The sequence below is a fragment of the Marmota marmota genome, unplaced genomic scaffold (genome assembly GCF_001458135.2).
Source record: "Marmota marmota marmota unplaced genomic scaffold, marMar, whole genome shotgun sequence".
Lineage (NCBI taxonomy): Eukaryota > Metazoa > Chordata > Mammalia > Rodentia > Sciuridae > Marmota > Marmota marmota.
The window spans coordinates 10,097,804-10,110,214 of NW_026000000.1; positions in this window are offsets into that span (position 1 = coordinate 10,097,804).

Genomic DNA, 12,411 nt, shown 5'->3' on the forward strand with positions numbered 1-12,411 from the left:
TCTTCTAGCCTGGAGTGGTGATTTAGCTTGGGAAGCAAACCCATGTGTCCTGTGCACCCATTGTATGTCAGACACTGTGTTAGTGCTTCATATCAGGGATCTTGCAATTCTGTGAGTCTGCCAGGCAGTGGGTGTTTCTACTTGCATTTCACATGATCCATAGCAGGATCCTCTATTCTTTCAGAAGGAGGGGTCACCTTGCTTTTCAGTATTCCATAGAACCTTCTCTGCCACTCCCCTCACTTATGATGAATGCTATAGATACTGTGAGTACTCTTAATCATTCCCTTCTCCTTTGGAAAAGAAAAAATGAAAAAAAAGGAAGGAAGGAAGGAAAATAAAAGGGAAGGAAAAAAAAGAGAAAGAAAGGAGAGAAATCACTTTGTTTGGAGCAGCAACATGCCAGGCCCTAGCAATGGATCAAGATTGCTTGCATTTTTTATACTATACATATAACCCAATAATGGGTCATGAGATTAATCAAGTGGATGTTGAGACTCAAAAGAATAGATGAGAAAATATCAGTATACAGCACGCATTGTAAGTTGTGTTTCATAAAATTTGGCTTGTGTCATTTGTGTTTCAATTGTGTGTATTAGGCTGTGACATAAAATGTGTTTCTCACTGTGTATCACAGTCAAAAGAATGAAAAAATCCATCTCAGTCAGCTTCCTTTGAAGCTAGCAGTGCCATAACATCTACTTCTGGGCTAAGAGAGGGGGGGAAATTATGTGGGAGAGAGAGGATTTGATGGAGGATGAATGTGGGAGGGCCCCAAGTCATGTGACCAGCAATTTCCTCTCCTGATTAGTTGAGGCTCTGTTGGTCACTTCCAGTGGTCTGGCCGCATCAAAGTGGCTGTAGATGGTGGCCCCCATCTTGAGAGTCCTAAAAATGTTGCCAAATGTGTCTTCATGTGTGTGGGCATGTCTTCCTACATCCCCAGGGATTGAGTTACCTTACCTGTCCTTGTAACCCTGCCCCTCTTGACCTTTTTTGGATGGAAATTTTTAAGAATCAGAGTCCCCCCAATAGAAGACCACTCCCGAACGTGCTAGCTCTCTCTCTTTCTCACTCTCTGTTTGGGGAGCTTGAGGCTGAGGGCAGAGGAGCTGACCCAGGGCTTGAATTAAAGGTAAACTGTGTGTCTGTGTTTTATCTGATACCTTAGGAAATTCACTCAAGTGACCTTTAGTTTAGCTGTCTGTGCTGGCCAGGGGCAGTAGATGAAGACATCTTTTGCTTTCCTGGTAGAAGAACAGATGTCACCTGCCCTGCTTTTCTGTCTCAAATATAAATACAATGTGTAATGTTTGGAACATTGGCAACCATTTTGAGATCATGAAACAACACGTCGTCCATGTCCTGAGGTTGGTGGCTTATAAAGATAAAAAGATTTGGGTTTGTATTAACATTATAGAATATCTGCACCACACCTAAAAAAAAAAAACTGTTTACAAAAACAGATGGCATAACACATGTGACACATGAGCCATAGTTTGTCAACTTCTTGCCTAGATGATCTTGTGTTCTTTATGGCTTCTCTGATCTCATCTCCGTTTACTTCTCTCCTTTCTGCCCTAGTCATGCTGTTCCTCTCACATACCAGGACTGCTCCTGCTTCAGGGACTTTGCATTTGCTGTTCCTTCACCATGGAAGGCGATTGCCCCAGATGTCTGCAAGACTGAATTCCTCAGCTCCTTCTGGTCTTGACTCACAAATCACCTTCTCTCTGAGGTATTCCTGGCCCCCTCCCTAACATGCCCATTTCCTGACCCACACATACCCCTCTCTAGTATGCTGTCTGACTTCTTAGTTGAAAGCTCTTTGGAGGGAGGGCACTGTGTTTTCTTAAACACTGACTGCCTAGACTACAAAGTATTTCATCAATATTTGTTATGTGATTGATTTTCCCCCCTTGTTGCCAGGGTCAGGAAAGAAAACAGACTCAGGGAGGCTCCATACTTCATCCAAAATGACAAGCAAGTAACATGGTAGATGCGGGGTTTGCACCCTGGTGGCCCTATGTGGTGTGGTTGTATTTGTGCCATCAGGAATGAGAGTAGGACAACAACTACCTGTCACGGATACTCAGGAGCGCTGAGGTGGCACAGAAGTTTCTGCAGGACTCCTTACCCTATGGTGTTACCCCAATAAAGGAGGCTTTTGGGAATCCACTAAGGGACAGGGTATCATATTGATCTCGGGCTGTCTTATTCTTTATAGCAATCTGACACCAGAAGTCTTTAGAAAATGGCATTGCTTTGTGAACAGCTCAGACTGACTTTGTAAGATCCATAAAAAGCCAAATGGAAACACCCACTGTTTGATGTTTTGCTAATGAGCCACAAAGAATGAATTTATGTTTGATTTGCAAGTAGAAAAGCTTAAAGAAGCCACAGGGACTGTCATGTGAGGCCACCCTGCAGGCAGGCTTCTTTGCCCTGGTTTGCATCTGGGCAGCAAGGTGCTGCTCAGGGTGACTGAGAAATTACCTTCCTCCCTCCGGAGCTTCCAGGAAAAAGTAATGAAAACACCTGGGTGCGATCACAGTGTTAAGATTGTACTTTAGATTTGTGGGTTTTGAATATAAGCTCATATACTTTAATGTAAATAGAATTAATAAGGAGAGTCATTTTTCAAGTGTAATCCCTGAAAACAGTAAGTAGAATTTTGAATTAAAATGAACGATTGCTTGCCTGAGGCCTTTTTGGATGACTTTATATGATTCTTTCCCTTCACTGTCTCCAACCGTATTAGTCAGCTTTTCATCACAGTGACATAAATACCTGACAGGAGCAACGAAGAGGAGAAAAAGTTTATTTTAGCTCACAGTTTCAGAGGTTCAGTCCATGGACAGCTGACTCCATCGCTCTGGGTTCCAGGTGAGGTGGACATGACATAAGGGCAAGGCAGGCAAAAGCTGTGCTGCTCGTGGCAGCCAGGAAGCAGAGAAAGAGGAGCCAGGGGGCAAGATGTAATCCCCAAGGCGTGCCCCCACTGACATCCTTCCAGCCATGCCTCACTACCTGCAGTTACCACCCAGTTAATCCATTCAGATTATTCATCCATCAAATGAATTAATCCATCAATTAGTGTACAGTTTTCATAATCGAATAGTTTCACAACCTACTGGTTAGGTTACCGATCTCATAATGTAATGGTTTTACCTCTGCACATTCCTGCATTAACACAGAAACTTCTAGGGAACATCTCATACGTAAACCATCACACGGACATAAAATTTAGAACAAATGATTTTTTTTAAAGTAATTTTAAAAGAAGTTAGTGTGATTGTCTACAGGATAAGGGTCCTGAGAAGGACTCCACAAAGGAAAATAGACCTCAGTTTGGGCCGTTAGGGTCCTTAATCTTGTAACAAAAAAAGAACCAGAGGATGGATCAAAGTGAGGCTCAGACCAAATTTGTTAAGAGAAGGAAAAAAGTATACACTCTGAAAGAAAGGGTAGTATGCAGGCATTGGAGAGGAACCCATAGCTACATCTCAGATAGGCCTGTTTATGCATGAAAAATCAACAGTACAGGGACATGCTCTAAGAGGGCATTTTTAGTACACTTTGTTGGTAAATGGGCATATTGAACATTACTAGTGGTGACAGGGAAGGGGGCATTTACTGACATGTTAACTATTTCTGAGATGGTCATTTACTGATATATTGACCCATTACCAGGATGCAGGGGTCATTTTCATTTCTTCTTTGTTTTTGATGAATTCTGCTTTGTGAACACAATACTACATTGGTGTAGCTGTGAATAAGGTCTAATAATTGATTGAATATTGCTCTTTGTGATTAAGTTATGTGAAAGTGACTTTTTAATTCCAAAATTTAATCTTGGCTACTCTTATGTTGTTCTGCATGTCTCTCTCTCTCTCTCTCTCTCTCTCTCTCTCTCTCTCTCTCTCTTTTTTAACCTATCCTTATGTATTCTATCCTGTCTCAATTCTAAATGAGTATTCATGAGAAAACAATTGGATGGTACTTGATTTACAGGACAAGGCCATTTACAGAGTGTTTCTTGCATTATTTGCTTTGGTGGAATTCTTGAGTAATAGGGTCACCCCACTGCATGTTCTTCACATACAGAAGATTTTGTGAGGATTTGTCATTAATTTTCAGGTGACTTCTCAAAATGCATTCCACTTATCTTTCTTTCTCATGTGAATTTGCTTTCATCAGCACCATTTGCTAGCATAGAAATAATAACTTCGGGTTAATATATAAGGGACACTGAACCCATAAAAATGGCAGGTTGAAACTGATAATTTATTCCCCAAATGGACATAAATTTCAATGACTTTATGGCAAATAAATGTTTTCTAATTCAAGGCACGTGCATGCACACACATACAACACACACACACACACACACACACACACATACCCAACAATGTATTAGTTTTTCTTTATGGTTAATGCTTTGGAAAAGTTTTTGTGTTCCACTCTACAGAGCTAATTAGTGTTTGAGCACAGAGTTGCCTGGGCAGGGGGGAGTTTGCTTTAAAAGATGATATAGCCCCCTCTATGTAATGAAATGTCATAATTTATCATAATAAATTATACTGAGTTTCTAAGACATGAATAATTAAAAGCAGTATGGAACAAGATTATAATGTTAAAAAGAAAAGATGATATAGCCAAAAATTGCTGCTGAAACTTCTTCTGGGGAGAAACATTTGCTTGGCCCAAGCCCTTTCTCCACCTGATCTCTGAGAAAAGGGTGTGACTATCTAAACTTCATGTGCTCCAAAAACATGTGGGGACAAGGATGGCTGCAGATCCACAGGCAGAGAGTGCCAATAGGCCGGTTTGTTAGTGACTCTAAAGCTCTTTTTATTCACTATCTCCCCCCATTTTTCTGATATTGGAAATATAGAATTTTGAAGGCAGGGTTGGGGGCGGGGAACCATCCAACAGTACAAATTGGAAGGCTAGGGAGGGGACATCTCCCAACTTCTTTAGGCTTCCCTGCCTCCCCACGACCTGCACCACCTCCCCATACTTCATCCATACTTCATTCCTCCTTCCACTTTGGACTGGGGCTCCTGGAAATCACAGAAAATGTATTGATGATGACTAACTGACATTGTAATGCCTTGAATGGATGACATCGTAAAACTAAGATGAAAATAACCGGGCAATGCAAGATTCTGCAACAAAGTGCATTTGCAGTATAACAATGATTTTAGTAATATTAGAAAGTGACTCCATTTTGTTCAATATTTTCTTTCATTTAACAAATAGCAATTCTGTTTGTTGGACTTGGGGAGCTAGGCATGAGACAGTACAAAGCTTGTACAGAGGGCAGTGCTTCTTACAGGAGGATGTTTTCAGAAATAATGTCCTCCACAAAGGGCCTGGTGTTGCACGGGAGCCAGAATTCCTATAAATAGTGAGCTGCCAACAGGAGATGCAAGGTTGAGAACTAGGAAGCAATCAGAACCTTCCCTCAAGCCAGGATATGAAGCAGCCAAAGGAAGTGGAGACCCCCCAGACAGAAAAGAAAGGAAGCTTGAGAAAGCCCAGAAAATTTGCACAGACAAGGGCTGTCTGTCCAGTTCTGGGACTGTGTTTCAAAATAGATGGTCCTCAGGCAAGCAAGAGAATGGGTAGCTCCTGTGTCCTGGAGGAAAACGGTTCCCACCATCTCTTCTTCCAAGTATGCAGCTTTGAAGGAATGCAAAACATTCCCCAAGAGGGAGGAGGCAAACTGGCCTACAGCCAGCCAGGCTTGACCTTTGAGCTCTGTGTTTGAAAGATGTTCCAGCTGCACCCCCAGCCTACTGTCAAAGCCACCTCTGTGTAGCCCCTGGGGGGTGGGGGCTGCTTATCCCCAAACTGACTTACCAGTCCTTATGGCTGTGAACTAAGGATCTATGTGTTCAAGAAAGGATAGCATCATATAATTGCTAAAATTTTGTCTCCATTTGGGAATCATCTCTGGCTTTTCACCTTGAAAATTCTCTCAGTAAAACAAATAAGCATTGGACATTATAGCCAGGGATAGAAGTATAATGATCAATATATTAGTCAGAATTTACCAGAGAAACAGAACCAATAGGATATATATATATATATATATATATATATATATATATATATATAGAGAGAGAGAGAGAGAGAGAGAGAGAGAGAGAGAGAGAGAGAGAGAGTCTCTTCATACACACACACACACACACACACACACGGCTTTCTGTATCTGCTGGTTCCACAGCCACAGATTCAACCAGCTGTGGATCAAAAGTATTTGGGGAAAAAAAGTGTGTTCGTACTGAACATGTACAGACATTTTTCTTTGTCATTATTCCCTGAACAATACAAGAACTATTTGTATGGCACTTACATTGCATTCACTATTATAAGTAACTTAGAGGTGATTAAAGTATATGTGCACAGGTTATACCCAAATACAACACCACTTTATGTAAGGGACTTGAGCATCCTCAGGTTTTGGCATCCAAGAGAGGTCCTGGAATAAATTCCCCACAGACACTGAATAATGACTATATATATCCTATTGAGATCAAAAGATAAAGAAAGACAGAGAGACAGAGACAGAAAGAGATTGAGATTTTAAGAAATAATGGGTTCATGCAATTGTGGGATTGGCAAGTCTGAAATTTCTTGGGCAGGCCCCAGCAGGCTGGAGATTCAGATAAGAGTCAATGTTGCAATGAGTCTGAAATTTGCAGGTCAGCAAGAAAGCTGAAAACTCATGCAGGGTTTCTGTGTTTCAGTTGTGAAGTGAAACTGCTTTTTTATTTTTATTTTTCCAGAAAGCTTCAGTATTCCTCTTAAGATCTTCAATGGATTGGATAAGGCCCACTGGCATTATGGAGGGTCATCTTCACTATTCAATATCTACTAATTTATATGTTAATCTGGCTTAAAAAATACTTTCACACAGCATCTAAACTGGCGTTTGATCAACCAGCTGGACCCCATAGGGTAGCCATGTTGATATATAAAATTAGCCATCATGCCAGTTGCATGTCTCTGAGGGCACAACCTCTGTGACAGAGTGTGGTCCAACTGCAGGGCATTCAAGACTCTGCAGGATGGAACAGTACCTTTTTTCTGGGATTTCATGTTTTGTTTTGTTTTTTGGTGTGTGTGAGGGGGTACCCAGGATTGAACTCATGGGCACTTGACCATTAAGCCACATTCCCAGCCCTATTTTGTATTTTATTTAGAAAAAGGGTCTCACTGAGTTGCTTAGTGCCTCGCTTTTTCTGAGGCTGGCTTTGAACTCGTGATCCTCCTGCCTCAGCCTCCCAAGCCGCTGGGATTACAGGTTTGCGCCAGGTGTGTGCTACCACACCCGGCAGATTTCATGTTTTAATGTACCTATGTAACCTGTGGCAATTTTTGAGGAACTTTTTTTTCCCCCAGCCTAATAAGTCTACATTAGGCGTTGGCAAACATTTCTGTTAAGGGCCTGATGTAACCATTTTCATATTCAAAGGTTATACTATCTATCTTGAAAATACTCAAGCAAAAGCAGCTGTGGACAATATGTAAATGAGTGAGTGTGGCTTGTGTTCCAATAAAACTTTTTTTTTTTTTTCTTTTTAACTCAAATAAGCAGAAGGCCTGATTTGGTCTGCAGGTAAAAGAAGAGTCTGGGGGTGATACGGATTTTTTTCTCTCTATCAAACCTGCTGAAAGGGATGAATAAGCTACACTAGGGTTTGGATGATTTCAGCTGTGAGAAATTAAAGATCCCCAACAAAGAAGACTTTATTATCTCACCTTTAAAAAAAAAAAAACATGAATGGGTAGTCCCAAGGTTGGTTCCTTCATTGTCTCAAAGTCATCTTTAAAGATCCAAGTGCTAGAGCAAAATAAGGTGGGGGGTGGAAGGAAGGGATTTGGTATCATAAAGATAGAGGGAAGGTCAGTGGAGTAGAAGAAGATTGAGGGGGAGGGAGGAGAAACAGGAAAGGGGAAGAATGAGTTTGACAAAATTACACTATGTGCATGTATAAATATACCATAGTAAATTCTACCTTTATGTGTATCTATAAAGCACCAATTAAAAATAAATAAATAAATAAATAAATAAATGAGTGGAAGGTAGACTAGGAGAGTAGAGGAAGAGGACTGGGGGAGGGAAGAGGAGAGAGAAAGGGAGGGAACTAGGGACTGAATTCCATGCATATATGATTGTGTCAAAAAGTTGTCCAATGATTATGCACAACTATAATTCACTAATAAAAGAAAAAAATTTTAAAAGATCCAAGTTATTTCCATTTTTGCTCTCTGCCATCTTCAGTAGACTCGTTTTAGTTCCCCATGATATTTGAAAATGGTTCCAGCGGGGAGGGCTGAAGCAAGGGTTCTGTTAATGCCAGGGAACCTTTCCTAGAAGTTTCCTAATGCTCCCATTGATCAGATCAGGATAGGGAGCCCTGCTGTGGATGGACCCACTGTGACTGGCTGGGCAAAGCACACTGCTGGCCAAAGTATATAAGCCATCAAAACCCAGGCTTTACCTGCAAGGAAAGAATCAGTGGTGTCCTGGGGCAGAAGCTCCTTAATCCCTACTCTAACTCTTCAAAGTACCAGCAAATAAGGTGGATCCATTCCAGGAGGCTAGGTCATTGCTGGGACTCATCATGTGATGAGTAGGTAGAGTCTAAGGAGAGAAGGGAACATCTTGAAGAGAGAGAAGAACAAGAGAACAGTTATACTCTAAAGAACATCATGCATGAGGAGCAAGGTTCTGGGGTGATTAGGAAAGACCCAGCCAGAGACACAGTGAGCCACTCAAGCTGGAGAAATAAGAACTGAAAATACACATGAAGAAATGAAGAATGACTTCTAAAGTTTTAGGCAAGAAAGGCCCCCACCAGGCTGCTGGGAATTGGTGAAATTATCCAGTGAGCTCTGGGGTCAGTGACAAGGAGCTTGGGGAGCTTGTATGAGGCTATTCTCTCTCTGACAATCTTCTCTAGAATTCCCAGGCATTAGAGGGCAGCAAGCCCTGGGCCCCTGGATGGAAGCTTCCAGAACTGTGAGACTAAAAAATGTTGCTTAAGTTGCTTAGTGTTTGTTACAATAGCAAGAACTATGATATAATCTTAGGTCAAAACTACACTCATTTAAAAAGGACGGGAGGGAGGCCCTGAGGAAGGGGTCAAGATCATTGGGCAGGTAAGTCCCACTGGCCAGCATTGGTGTTTGGTCTCCTAATGGTATTAAGAGCCTCTGCTCTGGAGGATACAGTGAACACAGGCTCTACCATTTTTAACTTGTGTAGGTTAGTGTGTAAGTTATGAGATTCTCCATGGTGTGCTTTCCCATCCACTGTTTCAGTCCCATTTGCAGTGTCCCAGGATGTGAGGATTGGAGGAGACAGAACACGGAAAACCCTGAACACACTCAGGTCTGTCAGTCATTCTTGTCATTGTTGTTTGCCCTACGTTCTTTCTACTGCACAAAAACCTTCTTTGTTTTGGATGGAAAGACTATCTGTTCTATTCAGACTCTGACGAACTTGGTCATGCTTCTTTTGTCTCAGGATAAATAATGATGTGACTGGTAAAAATCCTGGTTTTGAAGCTCAGTTCAACTACTTTCCTAGATTTCCTTCTGCCTGAATGAATTTCTCATGGCACACTGCAAGCGTATTGCAATGCTATGTCCTCCTCACGTCAGTCCCACTTACTTATGCTCCATTCATGGGACTAGACAGGGTGGCGGACTCACCCCTTCAGACCCAGAAGCTTGCATGCTGTCTGGCCCACACAGTAGGTGCTTGGTAAACATTTGCTAAATTAAACTGACTTGTCCTTAGCAACATATTTTCTAAGTTTATATTTACTGGTTTAAAAGAACGGAACATGTGCCATTCTGGAAAGAGGAACCAAGACCTGGGCCTGAAAATATTCACCCAGTTTCCTGGAAACTAGGATGATAGTGGGCTGGGGGCACCCTCACCCTGTGAGCCATATGCAGACTCAGAGAGAAGCAGTTATTTAGGGACAAATGGGTCATTAAAGGCAGGGACTATTCACTTCACTTGTTATCTGCTCTTTAACTCACAATATACCCACGAGGTGGTAGGCATTCCCTTGGGCTTTTGTACCCACCCCAGATTATTCTGGGTTCTGAGACTTCCATTTACCTAGATTGCTGACCTAAGTGATTATTCAAATTTAATTAAAAAATTTAAAAAATCAATTGAATCTTAATTTGATTAAAATTTAAATCTAATTTAATTAAAAAATTGCACAGTATATTGCTATACTCATGCTGAATTTTCCTTGGTCTTATTCTACAGCCTGGAGAAATGTCCATTAATGTGCATAGCTAGACATCTCTGATGCTCAAAGCTGGCTGGACCTTTAGAAATGGCCTCATCCCTTAAGTTACATATGAGCCCATTGACCCAAATCACAAGTAGGAACACACTGTTGGCTGGCCATCTGCCTTCTAGCTTGATGTTTCTCTCTCTTTCTCCCTTGTCATGTCATGAAACTCAGGGTACAACATCCCAAAACTCTGCTTCTCAAAAATCCCTTGTCTCTCTTGTACAAAGGTCATGGGTTAGTTCTTCCTTCTTCTCTGGAAAATAACAATCCACTTTTGGTCAGCCAGGAATGTCCCAAGGGAGAGTCCCATTCCAGCCAACAGGGACAGTCCCTTTTCAACTCCCTAGAATACTCCCCTTTTCCTTCCCTCTCCATGTGGTCAGACAGCTGACCATTCACCAGAAGGCCAGCAGCTGAGCCCAGGGCTTTGAGAGGCAGGTGACAGCTGAATAACTGGTCAGTTTGCAGAGAAATCTTAAAATTGCTGTGCCTACAGGGAATGGGCCAGAGATTCTTCCATTTGGATATACACTGACTTTGAAAAGTCAATGAGGAATGGGATGGGTCAGATTAGTTTCTCAAACTGACAAGTCATTGGCAAAGTGCTAGCTATGGGCTGAGCTGAAAGCAGGAGCTGGGACTTGATGAGAGTAACTTGCAGCCTGCAGAGAGAGCTGCATGCCAGCAGAGCTGACCAGGGAGGAAGCAAATGACCTCAGAGCAGCTGTAGGCTCTCATGTCCCATGAAAAGGGCATTCAAGGGCAGAAGGACCCTGTGGGAACAAACTTATAGCATTAAAATCAATCCTCAGCTAGAGGTACAATCTCAGATAGAGGTACTCTTATTCCCTCATTATAATGGGAGAAAGGAGGCTTAGAGAAGTTCGATAAGCTCCAGCCCCACAGTCTGTGAAGAACAGGCACAGGGCTCAAGCTTAGGGCCTATGGTGTGCACTGGATGGTCAAAATTCTCATAAGTGCCCTCCATTTTTTCATGATCTTTGTAAAACGAACAAACAAATAAACAACATTTTAAAAATTAGGAGCAACACTTCTTGACCCAGAGTAGCTCAGAGGACACTCTTCCCGGAAAAAACAAAAATTAACTGGAGCAAATTATACATAATAGCTCCTTTAATTATCTGGAAATTGTCCTAAGAGCACACAGCAAACAGAGAAACACTCATTCAAGAAAATCTACTAAATATCTATAAGAACAGTGAGGAAGGGGCTATGGCATGCTCCTCTCAATTCCACCTTATGGAAACTCTATGTATCCAAAACACAGGGGCTTCCTCTCCCTCACTTCCAAATCTAGGGTGTGATCTCACTTTGGGAGGAGCAAGATGCTCTGTTCCTCATACCCTTTGGCCCTGTGTTGCAGAAGTTCTATTCCAGTCAGGGATATCAAAATGGCTGACTCCCTTCTCCTACCAAGCTCCCACTCATACACAGTATGCTTTACTCCAGGCTTAGCAGGCTGAAAATATGATAGCCTTGATTTCCCAGCCCCAACTCACTCCTAGTACAGAGGTTCCACTCTGGGAAGGATGCACTAAGAATACCAGGGGCTATTCCTTCCTGTACCTACTTGTAGAGCAAAGGTAAAGTGTCCCTCCAGGGAGGCAGCTGTCCCCACCCCCAGCTCCTGTGCAGCTGCAGAAGTTTTGCTCAGGGAGAAAGAAGACAGTAAGAATTAAGAGCTTGGAGCTCTGTCTGAGAGGAATGACTGTTTACAACAGCATATGGAGAATTCCATTATCATGGAGCTCTTAAAGACAATGAAGATCTTTCCAGGCTCAGTGGCACACGCCTGGCCTGTAATCCTAGTGGCTCAGGAGGCTGAGACAAGAGGATCATGAGTTCAAAGCCAGCCTCAGCAAAGAGCAAGGCGCTAAGCAACTCAGTGAAACCTCCAAATACCAAAAATAGGGCTGGGGATGTGGCTTAGTAGTCAAGTGACCCTGAATTAAATCCCCAGTACTTGCCCCCCCCCCCCAAAGACAATGGAAATCTTGATGGAAAACAATTAAAAGGGTGTTTGTAAGTCATGGTTCTGGTAGCAGTAAGCAAA